This window comes from Scyliorhinus canicula, chromosome 11 (genome assembly GCF_902713615.1).
Source record: "Scyliorhinus canicula chromosome 11, sScyCan1.1, whole genome shotgun sequence".
NCBI lineage: Eukaryota > Metazoa > Chordata > Chondrichthyes > Carcharhiniformes > Scyliorhinidae > Scyliorhinus > Scyliorhinus canicula.
Genome location: NC_052156.1, coordinates 39993881 through 40009481, shown reverse-complemented (window position 1 = coordinate 40009481; position 15601 = coordinate 39993881). Strand labels below are relative to the sequence as shown.

The following is a 15601-nucleotide window of genomic DNA, read 5'->3' as shown; positions in this document are numbered from 1 at the left end:
CCCTGCCCACTGGGCTTGGCCCGCTCTGACTCACTGTTATCATCGAGCCTCTCCCCCCCCCCCCCCTCCCAGAATCCTCCCATCCACTACCTCTCGCAAACACCTCAACCAGTATCAATCCTCTCCCCCACCTTTTCACACCTCCTGGGGCCCATCAAAATAATTTCTACCAGGCTCTGATGGCCGCAGCCCCCCCCCAACCACAGTCCTGTTAACTGGCCAGCTTGAGCTAGCCAGTGTGGAGGCCGTTGCCCAGGCCTCATTTCACTCCAATCCCCTCCCCCCTGCCCAGACCCAGGAAAATAAAGAAATCTCCTTTAACACACAACCTCAGTGTAAACACACAAACAAAGAACCACCATTGCAAAAGAAAATCCCCAAATCTTTCCTTGTCCAAATAGACAACTTCAACTCATTTAGCACATATAACATGCAGTGAAAAATAGCGCTGCATATACTCCTCCACTGCCCCCCTACCCTCAGTCTAAGAACAATCCCCAGTCTCATTTCTCACTTCTGCCCCAGTCCTTCTGCCTTCACTAACGCTTCCGCCGCTTCCACAGCCTCAAAATAAAGGTCTTTGGAGTAGTAGGCTACCATTAACTTAGCTGGGTACACTATGCCGAACCGTACCCTGCTGTTATACAGTGGCGTGTTCACTCGGCCGAAGGCCGCATGCCTCTTCGCCAACTCCACAGTAAAGTCCTGGTATATACGTATACCAACTCCAGCCCACTGCACCTCCCGCTTCTGCTTTGCTCAACATAGGACCTTCTTCACACGGTACCTACGCAAACAAATAATCACTGCTCTTGGCGGCTCATTCGCCTTTGGTTTAGGCCTCCTCGCCCTGTGAGCCTGATCCAGTTCATACCGAGAGGGATCTTCCCTCTCCCCTAACAGCTCTGCCAACATCTTGGCAAAATACTCCGTTGGCCTCGGGCCCTCCACCCCTTCGGCAGGCCCATGATCCTCAGACTTTGCCGCCTAGATCTGTTTGCCAAGTCCTCCAATTTGGCTTGCAGACCCTTGTGTAAAATGTACTAGATGCTGTGGTATGAAGAGGCAAGAGTTCAGCTCCTTTTCCACCAACACACCTTTAATGGTTCAAACTCACTCTGCACAGAACTCTACAGATCATCACAAGCTCCAGAGTCCACCTGAAGCCCCTTTGCACATCAGTGTCAATCATTGAACACTTAATATAAATGAGACACATAAATGAGACAACTAATTGCAATGTCTCTTAACCCATTACTTATCACCTTGTTGGCCTCCACCACCCTCTGCAGCTCCTCGCCCATCGAGGTGAGTTTATCACTGTGTTGTGCCAAGGCCTCTTCCACTCCCTTCAGTTTCTCACCCTGTTCCCGCACCTCAGCAGATGTCCTCAACATTGGCGCCTTCACCGGGTCAATCGCCTCCTCCACCAGCACCTTCAATGCTGCCATCCGCTTCTTCATCACCTCCATGTACTTTGAAAACTGTTTTTCAAGTTCCACAACCATCGTTTCGGTCATCTTTTCTGCCGTGAGCAGTATGGCCTCACCCAGCCCCCGCCATCCTTCCAATTGCCGAGCCGATCCTTCCATGCAACGGCGAACCTTCTTTCGCCCCCTTCTTCACGGCAGCTTTCCTTTGGGTTTTGGACATCTTTCTTCCTTATGTCTTCCTGCATTATTTAATCCAAAAATTGTTCCTGAGACCGGACATTAAATTCTAAAAAAATCAAGCCTCAAGCAGGAGCCATCCTACATGCTGCCACCGGAAGTCCAACAAATACGATTTAGAATCAGGCTTGGGGTTGTGTGTGGCATTACCAGGAGCACTTTTTAATATAATTGGCTATCATGCAACTTCAACAGAGCCCAGTTTCTGTAGTGCGTGTCTACCCTCTTGTTCTTTTCTTTGTCTCAATTATGGTTAACGAAGATACTGGTGTGGATTGAATACTGATGAAATGAAAATCGCTTATTGTCACGAGTAGGCTTCAATGAAGTTACTGTGAAAAGCCCCTAGTCGCCACATTCCGGCGCCTGTCCGGGGAGGCTGGTACGGGAATCGAACCGTGCTGCTGGCCTTCTTGATCTGCTTTAAAAGCCAGTGATTTAGCCCAGTGAGCTAAGTCAGCCACCTTCACCGTCCCTCTGTGTCAGATCATTGTAGCTCTGTTATTGTGGTGGATGCTTTTGAGGCTTGAATGGAAGAGAATATTGTTCTGAAAATTTTAAAGATCTTTCTCAAGGCCCCATTTATTTTCATCTCTTTTTCAGCAAATACAATTCTATAGCAGTCATCGGGAATTCCTCCAAAAAAATCAGCATTTTGTGCAAAAAGATCCTGACTTTGAAAACTTCTTCAACCTCTCCGAGGCCAGATATAACTTCAGGATACAATTCTTGGACTTGTAAGTCTCTCAACATTTTATTCACTTTGTTTATTCTCTGCGAATATTTAACTAATGTTTTAAATGACTTCTCTACTAAACCCATCTGTCTCCTTCCTACTCTCGCCTCCGATATGTTACCTTTTTGAATGTATTTCACAGTCTTTTTAAAAAAAAATCTAATCTGACAAACTTGCACATTCAAGTGTTGAAATTCTGTTTGGCAATTCTCTGCTCTTCAATTAAGCCTGTCATGGCACTTTGGATTAAAACACATTGATTAACAGCATTGACCACTCCACCAAACTTCTCTTGCCCTCCCCTTCCAGTATTCCAAAGGGACCATTCCTTCTGGTTTTTTTTTTTCAAATTTAGAGAACCCAATTCATTTTTTCCAATTAAGGGGAAATTTAGTGTGGCCAATCCACGTACCCTACATATCTTTGGGCTGTGAGGGCGAAACCCACGCAAACACGGGAAGAATGTGCAAACTCGAACACGGACAGTGACCCAGAGCCGGGATTGAACCTGGGACCTTGGGTGCCGTGAGGCAGCAGTGCTAACCACTGTGCCACCGTGGTGCCCGACCATTCCTCTGACAACCTGAAACATAATCTTTCCATGCAAGTGTAGGAGATACAATACCTGTTTTTTACTATATCACCTCACAGTCCAAGACCTCAAGTGCTCCTTTAGGAGAAACACCAATTTACTTCCACTTCTTTCAATTTTGGTCCACCATTTTCACTGCTCACAATGCAGTCTGTGGTACACTGGGGAAACCAAAAACGTATTGGGAGACCGCTTCACAGAGCACCTCTATTCGGTCTGCAAACGAGATCCTGAGTGGCTGGTCCTCTGCCACTTAAATTCTCCAACTTTCCCCCAGCTGACACCTCTGTCCTCCTGCAGTGTTCCATTGGAACTCGATGCATGTTTGAGAAACAGCACTTCCTCCTTTGACTGGGTACTTTACAGCCTTGTGGATTCAACACTGAGTTCAACCATTTCAGATTGTAATCTCTGACCCCATTTCTTGCCTGGTTTTGATTCAACTCTCTCTTAGTTTCTGGCAGCAGTTTTTCACCATTGTACCATTCGCACCTCATCTAGACACCTCCTTTTGTTTCTTTACTTGCACCATTACCTCTCTCCTTGGCCTTGCGCCACTAATGCTTTTGTCATATAATCTCTCCTGACCTCCACCCTGTCACAGACCCTCCCTTTTTGTTCTTCAATGCGGAGAAGTGTGAGGTGATGCTTTTTGGTAGGAAGAACATGGAGCGATAATATAAAATGAGAGGTAAGATTCTTCAAAGCGGTACAGGAGCAGCGGGACATGGCTGTATCCGTGCATGGACAGGTGGAGAGAGCTGATGATAAACCAGATAGTATTCTGGGCTTCATTAATCGGGGTATAGAATACAAGAGCAAGGACATTATGCTGAACTTGTACAAGACACTAGTTAGACCACAGCTGAGCTGGGCTCCACACCGTAGGAAGGATGTGAATGCATCGTAGAGAGTTTAGAAGAGGTTTACAAGAATAGTCCTAGGGATAAGAAACTTCAGACATGAGGATAAAATGGAGAGGTTGGGAATGTTGTTCTTGGTGAGAAGAAGGTTAAGGGTAGATTTGCTAGAGATGCTCAAAATCATGAGTGACCGTGTAAATAGGGAGAACCTGTTCCTACTCATAAAAATATCAAGAACAAGAGGGCACAGATTTAAAGTGACTGCAAAAGAAAAAGAAAAAAAAAGGTTTTTGACACACCCAAGTGGTTCGGGTCTGAAATGCACTGCCAGGAAGTGTGGTGGAGGCAGATTCAATCAAGGGCATTAGGTGATTTTGTGCAGAGGTATGGAGAAAAGGCACTAAGCCATGATTCTCAATTGGAGAGACAGTGCAGACATGATAGGCCTAATGGCCTCCTGTGCTGTAACAATTCTCTGATTCTTTTTGTTATCCATAGTATTTTTAAAAAAAATAATTTTTATTGAAATTTTTACAAAATATAAACATCACAACTATATTAACAAAACAACCGCGGTAACAACCCAAGAACAACACCCACCCATCTTCAAACGCAACTACAAACAAAAGAAAAAACAAAAGAACACTCGAACAACAAAAGGGAAAGAAATAACACCCGCCACATCCCACAAACCCATGTACACCGTTCTCCCTCCCGCCGAACCAAACCCCCCCCCCCCCCCCCCCCCCCCCCCCCGGTTGCTGCTGCTGCCGGCTTGTTTCCCTACCGTTCCGCCAGGAAGTCCAGGAAAGGCTGCCACCGCCTAAAGAACCCTTGTACTGATCACCTCAGGGCAAATTTCACCTTCTCCAATTTGATGAACCCCGCCATATCATTGATCCAGGCCTCCATGCTTGGGGGCCTCGCATCCTTCTACTGAAGCAAGATCCTCTGCCGGGCTACTAGGGACGCAAAGGCCAGAACACCGGCCTCTTTCGCCTCCTGTACTCCCGGCTCCACTGCCACCCCAAAAATTGCGAGTCCCCAGCCTGGCTTGACCCTGGATCCCACCACCCTCGACACCGTCCTTGCTACCCCCTTCCAAAACTCCCCCAGCGCTGGGCATGCCCAAAACATATGGGCGTGGTTTGCTGGGCTCCCCGAGCACCTAGCACACCTCTCTTCGCCCCCGAAAAAACCTACTCATCCTCGTCCCAGTCATGTGGGCCCTATGCAGCACCTTGAACTGTATGAGGTTAAGCCTCGCACAGGAAGCGGAGGAATTCACACTCTCTCCAGGGCATCCGCCCACGTCCCCTCCTCAATCTCCTCACCCAGCTCCTCCTCCCATTTACCCTTAAGTTTCTCCACCGAGGCCTCGTCTACCTCCTGCATCACCCGGTATATGTCCGAAATCCTCTCTCCTCCAACCCACACCCCCGAGAGCACCCTGTCCCGCACCCCACGTGGGGGCAGCAAGGGGAACCCCTCCACCTGCCGCCTGGCAAATGCCATCACCTGCATGTACCTAAACATGTTCCCCGGGGGGAGCCCAAACATCCCCTCTAACTCCCCCACGTTCGCGAACCTCCCCTCCACAAACAGGTCCCTCAACCTCCTAACCCCTACCCTATGCCAGCCCAGAAATCCGCCATCAATGCTCCCTGGGACAAACCGATGGTTCCCCCATAACGGGGCCTCCATCGAGCCCCCCACTTCTCCCCTATGCCGTCTCCATTGCCCCCAAATTTTGAGGGTAGCCGCCGCCATCAGGCTCGTGGTATACCTCGTTGGAGGGAGCGGCAACGGCACTGTTAAAACAGCGCCTCCAGGCTCGTGCCCACACATGACGCCACCTCCATCCTCTTCCATGCTGCCCCTTCCTCGTCCATTACCCACTTACGCACCATCGTAGCCCAATAGTACCCACAGAGGTTGGGCAACGCCAGCCCCCCTCTATCCCTGCCCCGTTCCAGGAACACTCTTCTCGCTCTTTGAGTCCCATGCGCCCACACAAATCTCGTGATACTCTTGTTGACCCTCCTAAAAAATGCCTTCGGGATAAGGATGGGGAGGCACTGGAACAGGAACAAAAACCTCGGGAACACCGTCATCTTAACGGACTGCACCCTCCCCGCCAGTGACAGCGGTAACATATCCCACCTTTTGAACTCCTCCTCCATCTGCTCCACCAACCTTGTGAGGTTGAGCTTGTGCAGGGCCCCCCAGCTCCCAGCCACCTGGACCCCTAGGTACCTGAAGCTCTTCCCTGCCTGCTTCAGTGGGAGCCTACCAATCCCCTCCTCTTGTTCCCCCGGATGCACCACAAACAACTCACTCTTGCCCAGGTTCAACTTATACCCAGAGAAACCCCCGAATTCACTAAGAATCCTCATCACCTCCGGCATTCCCCCCACCGGGTCCGCCACATACAGCAACAGGTCGTCCGCATAAAGTGACACTCGATGCTCCTCCCCACCCCACACCAGGCCCCTCCAGTTCCCTGACTCCCTCAACGCCATGGCCAGGGGCTCAATCGCCAACACGAAGAGCAAGGGGGACAGGGGACACCCCTGTCTCGTCCCCCGGTACAGCCGAAAGTACTCCGACCTCCTCCTATTTGTGGCTACGCTCGCCATCGGGGCCTCATACAGTAGCCTCACCCAATGGATAAACCCCTCCCCAAACCCAAACGTCTCCAACACCTCCCACAGATACTCCCACTGAACCCTATCAAAGGCCTTCTCCGCATCCAATGCCACCACTATCTCCGCCTCCCCTTCCACAGCCGGCATCATAATGACGTTGAGGAGCCTTTGCACGTTCGTATTCAACTGCCTTCCCTTCACAAACCCCATCTGGTCCTCATGAATGACCCCGGGCACGCAATCCTCTATTCTTGTGGCTAGGATCTTTGCCAGCAGCTTAGTGTCAGCATTTAGCAGCGAAATCGGCCTATATGACCCACACTGCAGGGGGTCCTTGTCCTGCTACAGGATCAAGGAAATCAGCGCCCATGACATAGTTGGGGGCAAAGGCCCCTCCTCCCTTGCCTCGTTAAAGGTCCGGACCAACAGTGGCCCAACAGGTACACATACCTTTTATAAAATTCCGCCGGAATGTTATCCATAGTAGCACAGTGGTTAGCACTGTTGCGTCACAGCTCCAGGGACCTGGGTTTGATTCCCTGCTTGGGTCACTGTCTGTGTGGAGACTGCACGTTCTCCCTGTGTCTGCGTGGGTTTCCTCCGGGTGTTCTGGTTTCCTCCCACGAGTCTCGAAAGATGAATTTGACATTTTGAATTCTCCCTCAGTGTACCTTAGTGTGGCGACTAGGGGATTTTCACACTAACTTCATTGCAGTGTTAATGTAAGGCTCCTGTGACACAAATAAAGATTATTATTATTGCAGAAGCATGAGGATGGGTTTGGCTCCAGTCGACTGGGCAGAAAGACTAAAAGGTAGGATAGTTGATGAACAGTGGCAGATATAAGGAAATATTCAATTGCTCCCAACTAAAATTTATTCTAGAGAGGAAGAAATATTGTAAGGGGGGGGGGGGAAATATATCCGTGGCTATGCAAGGAGATTAAAGATAACAAAGGCAAAACTAAGGCTTACGACATTGCTAAGGTCAGTGGTAGGCTGGAAGATTTGGAAACTTTTAAAGACCAACAGAGGGTTACTAAAAACATAAGAAAAAGAACAAAGATAAATTATGGGAGAAATCTAGTGCAAAATATAGAAACTGATAGCAAAAGATTCGAAGTATATAAAAAGGAAGAGAGTAGCTAGAGTCAACGTTGGTCCCTTGGAGGATGAGACTGGAGAGTTGGGGAACAGAAATGGCAGAGACACTCAGCGCCGGCCCTAGGGTTGCTGGCGCCCCGGGCAAGCTGAACTTCGGCGCCCTTGGGGGGGGGGAGGGGGGCGGGGCCGAGGGGGGGGCGGACCCGAGGGGGGGGGCGGACCCGAGGGGGGGGGGGGGCGGACCCGAGGGGGGGGGGGGCGGGGCGGGCGGACCCGAGGGGGGGGGGGGAGAGAACCGAGCGGGCGGGCGAGCGAGGGGACGGACCGGGGGGGGGGGGGGCGCCCTGGGGGAGTGCGGCCACACTGGGGGAGTGCGGCCACCGCGCATGCGCTGGTTGGCGCCGGCCCAACTGCGCATGCGCGGGACCCGAGTCTGGCGCCCCCTAGCACATGGCGCCCCGGGCAACAGCCCGAGTTGCCGGTGCCTTGTGCCGGCCCTGGAGACACTAAATCACTATGTGCCTCAGTTTTCATGTGAAGGATACCAGAACAATTCCAATAGTAACACATAATGTAGAGCTTGTTGAAAGGAGGAACTTGAAACAATCACCATCACTAGGGGAAAATGTGACCTAGTCAGCTATTGGGATTAAAGGTAGAGAAGTACCCAGCGCCTGATGGCCTATATCCTAGAATTTTATAGGAAGTGGCAGCAGAGATAGTGGAGGCATTGGTAATATTCCAAAATTTCCTAGATTCTGGAAAGGTTCCAGTGGATTGGAAAACCCAACATTCAAAAGGGAGAAAGGATATGGATTGCACAAAAGGTTAAAACGTAAAGTAAGATCCCTAGGGTTGGATATTAACTTGGATTGGCTAACCAACAGAAAGCAGAGAGTAGGATAATTGGGTATTTTTCTGGTTGGCAAGATGTAACTGGTGGTGTGGCACAGGATTCGGTCCTCGGGGCCCCAACTATTTACAATCTGTATTAATGACTCAGATGCAGGGATACAATATACCATATCCAAATTTGCGGATGACACCAAAATAGCTGGGAAAGCAACTTGCAATGAGGAAATAAGAAATTTGGCAGATGGAATGTACCCGGATAGGTGTGAGGTTATCCATTTTGGTCAGAGGAATAAAAAGGCAACTTTAATGGAGAGCAACTTCAAAATGCTTTGGTGCAGAGGGCTCTGAGTGTCCTTGTGCATAAATCACAAAGTTACTATGCAGGCACAGCAGGTAATAAGGAAGGCAAATACAATTTTGGCATTCATTGTTAATGGAGTACAGTATAAAAGTAGGGAAATACCACAAGGATTTGTTTTGGGGCCACTGCTGTTTGTCATTTTTATAAATGACCTGGAGGAGGGCGTAGAAGGATGGGTGAGTAAATTTGCAGATGACACTACAGTTGGAGTTGTGGACAGTGCAGAAGGATGTTGCAGGTTACAGAGGGACATAGATAAGCTGCAGAGCTGGGCTGAGAGGTGGCAAATGGAGTTTAATGCAGAAAAGTGTGAGGTGATTCATTTTTGAAGGAATAACAGGAAGACAGAGTACTGGGCTAATGGTAAGATTCTTGGTAGTGTGGACGAGCAGAGAGATCTCGGTGTCCATGTCCATAGATCCCTGAAAGTTGCCACCCAGGTTGAGAGGGTTGTTAAGAAGGCGTACGGTGTGTTAGCTTTTATTGGTAGAGGAATTGAGTTTCAGAGCCATGAGGTCATGTTGCAGCTGTACAAAACTCTGGTGCGGCCGCATTTGGAGTATTGCGAGTAGTTCTGGTCGCCACATTATAGGAAGGATGTGGAAGCATTGGAAAGGGTACAGAGGAGATTTATAAGGATGTTGCCTGGTATGGAGGGAAGATCATATGAGGAAAGGCTGAAGGACTTGAGGCTGTTTTCATTAGAGAGAAGAAGGTTAAGAGGTGATTTAATTGAGGCATACAAGATGATCAGAGAATTAGATAGGGTGGACATTGAAAGCCTTTTTCCTCGGATGGTGATGTCCAGCATGAGGGGACATAGCTTTAAATTGAGGGGAGATAGATATAGGACAGATGTCAGAGGTAGGTTCTTTACTCAGAGTAGTAAGGACATGGAATGCCCTGCCTGCAACAGTAGTGGACTCGCCAACACTAAGGGCATTCATATGGTCATTGGATAGACATATGGACGATAAGAGAATAGTGTAGACGGGCTTTAGAGTGGTTTCACAGGTCGGCGCAACATTGAGGGCCGAAGGGCCTGTACTGCGCTGTAATGTTCTATGTTAACTGTGTATAATAATAATAATATTTAATATCGTCACAAGCAGGCTTGGATTAACACTGCAATGAAGGACTGTGAAAATCCCCTAGTTGCTTCACTCGCCTTGGTGAGATTGTATCTGGAGTACTGTGCATAGTTTGGTGCTCTTGAGGAAGGATGTAAATTCATTAGAGGCAATTCAGAGAATTTTCACTAGATTGATTTCAAGGATGAAGGACTTGTCTTATGAAGAGAGGTTGAGTAGTTTAGGCTTTTCTTGCTGGAGTTTGGAAGAATGAGAGGAGCTCTAATTGAAGTATGTAAGATGCTAAAGGTAATTGACAGGATAGGCGTAGAGCAGATGTTTCCCATTGTTGGGAAACAATGAGAGGCCATCATTTTAGGCAGATCAGGTGGTAGATTTAAAACAGACATGAAGTGGAATTAGTTCACTCAAAGAGTTGTGAATCTGCGGAATTCTTTACCGCAGAGTGCGGTGGACGCTGGAACACATTTGAAGGGCAGGTAAATAGGTTTTTAGTTAGTAGTGGGATGAAGGGTTTTGGAGAGGGAGCAGAAGATGGAGATGAGGCTGAGATGAGATCAGTCATGATCTTACTGAATGGCGGAGATGGCTCGAGGGGCTGAATTGCCTACCCCTGCTCCTAGTTCTTGTTTGTACCTTTATTGAATTTCTAACTTCTACCCAGTTCTGATGGAAGATTATCTATCTGAAACACTAACTCTGTTTCTCTGTCTTTAGATGCTGCCTGACCTGCTGAGTGTTTCCAGCATATTCTAGTTTTGTTTCAGTTTTCCAGCATTTACTGTATTTTGCTTTTGAATAGATTATCAACCTGGACATTGACATGTCAGTTAAATGTTGGGATTGTTAGAAATATTGAGGACTATCATCTCTGATTTCTGGGAGTACTTAAATGATTGTTTTAGAAGAATGTTTCAGGCTGTTAAAACAAAAAGACAATAAGCTTGTTAGCTCCAAATAACTATTTATGTATAAGCTTTCAAATGGTAACTTTTAGATAATCTCACTTGGTCAAAACACCAGTTTGCATTTGTATAGTGTCATTAATGTCCTAAGACACTTGGGAAAGAGAAGTAACTTTACATCCTCTTGCAAATTTGCTGATCTGTGAAGTAAGGTACAGGCACAGTGACTCCCCTCTCCGCCACTATGTATCTAACTAATGGTCTCCCAGCGTTTTGTCTTGCATTTATCAGGACAGAATCTCAGAACCAATTTCAAAGCAAACACCAAATTTGGACTCGAGAAAAAGATGCTGATTGGTTGGCAAGTTGCCACACGCTTTTCTTTGGTTGAAAAAGCCTGACATGTTCTTTCTGTTTGCAAAGGCCGGGGCCCTGTGTCTGAATATATGTAGCTTCTAGCAAGCATAAGTGAACCATAGTGTGAGCCCGACTGATAATTTTAAATTAGTTGTTCGTCTAATTCTTAGCACACTTGGGATTTTTCAGTAAGTGATGTCTAGTCATGGAATTAACAAAAAATTGGGGAACAAACTGTACCCTGGTGCAGTCAACCAGCAACCTTTTGTCACGCGGTGTTGATTTGTTCCTTTTGAAATTCGGTATTGTTACGATTCTGCCCTGATGAGCACAAGGTGAAAAGCTACAACGGTGTGATGCTTTTTTCCCCAGCAATTCTAACTATCAAACGACTATAACGTAATTTACTCCTTGAAGCAAAAACTTTTTATTTCTTTTTTTATATTGGGAATCCCCAAGTTTAACTTGAGTCTAGAAATGGGAATTTGTTTTGTTGGAAAGAAGTAACGATTGATATCTTGGACTCGTTCCATCCTGTAACAATGTCTGTGGGATGTTGATATGGCCTGTAACTTTAGAGCAAGTAATCTGTTAATTCACAACAACAAACACTTTCAATATGCCCAGACATAAAAGCAATTTCAGAGCAATGATTAGTGTAAAATTTGGATCTGGCCTGGTAATTGACTTCCTTTGTGCAGTCAGCTTGCACGCCAGGACAAAAATAAACTAGAATGCAAAACAATTCATATAATGGCAAAATATGGTATCCCAGTTGCTATCATTGTACACAGCGAGCACAGGCTTCTTTACAGAAGTATATGATGACGACACTTGTGTATTTGTACTCATGATTAAAAAGTAAATTTTAATTTGGGCATTTAGCTGTTAAAGTGATCAGAAGAGAGAATGATTTATTTTCTGGTGAACCAACCTATTCATAAACTGATTAAAAAACCTTGGGCCACTGCTACTGCAAGAAATGCAACATTATGGGAGAACACAACACCTACTTAAGTGTGTTTATGATTCAGATACGTGCCATTTGCTATTTTTAAAAGTGCAAAACTGGGTTATTAGTAAGTTGTCACATTGCACAATGCATCGTTTCATGATTGGGCAGAAAAGAACAAATAAAAGCTAGACCGATTGCAATAGAGAGGAGTTGAAAGCTGAGTTGTTCTTGGAGGTAAATTAAGGAGGATGTCCTATTGTCTACAGAATGATATATAGGTTGCAGTGTCTGGAGAATTGAATGAAGCCCGCTTTTTGCTATCCCTTGGATGTGTAGCTAATTAATCCCCCCTGGACTGTGCTGAGATAAGCAGGTGAACACGATTAATGAACGGCGCTCTGGAAAAATGTCAACTGAAATATGAGGAAAAAAATCAGGTTGTGATATTAATTTTCCTTCCAGGAGCACACCAGGCTGACGTGTGGTGACCCCCTCCCCCGAGGTGTTAACAATATTTCAGAGTCTGACCTGAGGTTGGGTGTGGCACTATTAATGGTCGGGTGTGGCACTATTGGGAATAATTAGTTATGTCAGATTGCTATGCTGCTGGTCGACACATTACCTATTTTTTTTTTTAAAATCACAATTACTATCGGCTGATCCTTTTCTGCCAGTGGGTTTTTCTAGAGATGAGCATTTTCATTAATAGCACGTGCTTATTTCCGACAGTGCAAAAGTAATCAATTCGATAGATCTTTATGATTTTGATTCAGTTCGGAAGCAGGTGAAAGTTTACACATTTGGCATAGCCATTTGCATGCTGTGGACTTCCACCCCTGCCATAATTGCAAAATGGTGCTTATTCAAGTTATAAATGACATTGTGTGACTGGGAGAAAGATAAATATCCCGTAACTTTCTCAACGTGCCTGCAGCCTTTGACATGATCGACCATGCCATCCTCCTCTGGATGGGACTGCACTCGTCTGGTTCGATTATCTATGATCTAATCATAGCCAGAGTCTTGCTTGTAGTGGCTTCTCTTCCTGCTCCTGCATTAGTACCTCTGATGTTCCTCATCCATATTATGCCCATTGGTGCCATCATCCAAAAACAGTGCGTTAGTTTTCACAGGTGTACTGACAACACCCAACTGTACCTCACCACGACTTCATCTGAGTCCTCCTTTGCTGCTTGCTTGTCCAGTACTGGCTGAGCAGAAATTTATTCCAGCTAAACATTGGGAAGACCAAAGCTGTTGTCTTCAGTCTCTGCTAGAAAATAAAAAGTTTGAGTGAACTGACTTGATCCACGTCCCTGGCGAATGTCTGAGGCTCAATTAAACTCTTTGTAACCTTGATTGCATATGAACTCTAAAATGGCTTTCCAGTGACACATCTATTCCATGATTAACTACGTTAGTGGTTAGCACTACTGCCTCACAGCACCAGGAACTCTGGTTCAATTCTGGCCTGGTTGGGGGGGGGGGGGGGGGGGGGGTGGTGACTGCCTATGTGGAGTTTGTACCTTCTCCCTGTGCCTGTGTGGGTTTCCACTGGGTGCTCCAGTTTGCTCCCACAGTCCAAAGATCTGTGGTTTGTTGGATTGGCCGTGCTAAAATTGCCCCTTCGTGTCCAGGGATTAGTAGCAGGTTAGGCTATGAGGATAGGGTGGAGTGGACCTGGGTAAAGTGCTCCTTTGGAGGGTCAGTGGGTACTTTTTTTTGTAAAATATTTTTATTCTCCATTTTCTCCAGAATTTACACCCCACCCACAAGCAGTAAATAGTAACAAATACAAAGTCAATTTCCTTATCAACAACAATGATCCCATCCTCCCACCACCCCGAGCAACGACCCACCTGACAATATAAACATCAAATAGAACAAACCCTCCCACGGTGGGACAAACAAAGGAGAAATAAAAGAGAAAGGAATTAGGAATCACCCATGTTCACCATTAACCTATAAGTCCTTCCCACCCCCTCCCCCTAACATGCAATGCCATCCAATCCCTGAAAGAGTACTATAAATGACACCCATGCATTGCAAGCCCCCCTCCCCACCCGGCTCCTCCCCTCCACTTCCTCTTACAAAAATCCTCCCCAAAACCTCCGTTTTCCCCCCCCCCCCCCAAAATCTTTCCACCCCGGCTAGATTCATCGGGCCCTATTGTGCCAGGCTCCGATGGCCGCAGCCCCCCCCCCCCCCACCTCACTCCCGTTCACTGGCCGGCTTAAACCGGCCAGCGTGGAAGCCCCCGCCCGGGTCACTTTCCCCCTTGCCCAGCCCCAGGAAAACCAAGAAATCCCCTTTAGCACACAAATCCCACGTACACACCCAAGCTCCAAAGAACCCTCACTGCAAGTGAAAGTCCCATCTCTTCCCTTGTCCAAGTATATACAACGTTGGCTCATTTAGCGCATATACCCGCCACAGTGAAAAAGTACAGTTACATGAGGCTACATCGGTACATGACCACTTCTAAATTCAGCCACAGTCCTTCTGCCTTCGCAACCTCCTCCGCTGCTTCCGCCGTCCCGAAATAAAAGTCCTTGGATTTGTAGGTCACCCTCAACTTAGCTGGGTATACTATGGCGCAACGCACCTTACTGATGTACAGCGTCTTCTTCACCCGGCTGAAGGCAGCCCACCTCCTCGCCAGCTCCACCGTAAAGTCTTGGTATATGTGTATACCAGCTCCAGCCCATTGCACCACCCGCTTCTGCTTTGCCCAGCACAGGACCTTCTCCTTCACACTGTACCTACGGAAACACAGAGTCACTACTCTTGGCGGCTCACTCTCCTTTGGTACAGGCCTCCACGACCGATGAGCCCGATCCAGTTCATATCGGGAGGGATCATCCCCTTCCCCCAATAGCTTTGCCAACATCATCGCAAAATACTCAGTCGGCCTCGTGCCTTCCACTCCTTCGGGAAGACCGACAATTCTCAGATTCTGTCGCCTGGATCTGTTTTCTACATCGTCCATTATGACTCGCAGATCCTTGATAAGAACATAAGAACTAGGAGCAGGAGTAGGCCATCTGGCCCCTCGAGCCTGCTCCGCCATTCAATTAGATCATGGCTGATCTTTTGTGGACTCAGCTCCACTTTCCGGCCCGAACACCATAACCCTTAATCCCTTTATTCTTCAAAAAACTATCTATCTTTACCTTAAAAACATGTAATGAAGGAGCCTCAACTGCTTCACTGGGCAAGGAATTCCATAGATTCACAACCCTTTGGGTGAAGAAGTTCCTCCTAAACTCAGTCCTAAATCTACTTCCCCTTATTTTGAGGCTATGCCCCCTAGTTCTGCTGTCACCCGCCAGTGGAAACAACCTGCCCGCATCTATCCTATCAATTCCCTTCATAATTTTAAATGTTTCTATAAGATCCCCCCTCATCCTTCTAAATTCCAACGAGTACAGTCCCAGTCTACTCAACCTCTCCTCATAATCCAAC

General features: G+C 47.2%; 1 protein-coding gene across 13 annotated transcripts in view; it reads left to right on the top strand.

Annotated features, from left to right (window-relative positions):
* Positions 1-15601, top strand: part of LOC119974015 (ERC protein 2) — a 1008595-nt gene that overhangs the window by 18927 nt on the left and 974067 nt on the right. For all 13 annotated transcript variants that reach the window (XM_038812801.1, XM_038812804.1, XM_038812800.1 and 10 more), the window contains one exon: positions 2274-2407. The gene's annotated coding sequence lies outside the window, so the exon portion shown is untranslated. The remainder of the gene's footprint in view (positions 1-2273; positions 2408-15601) is intronic.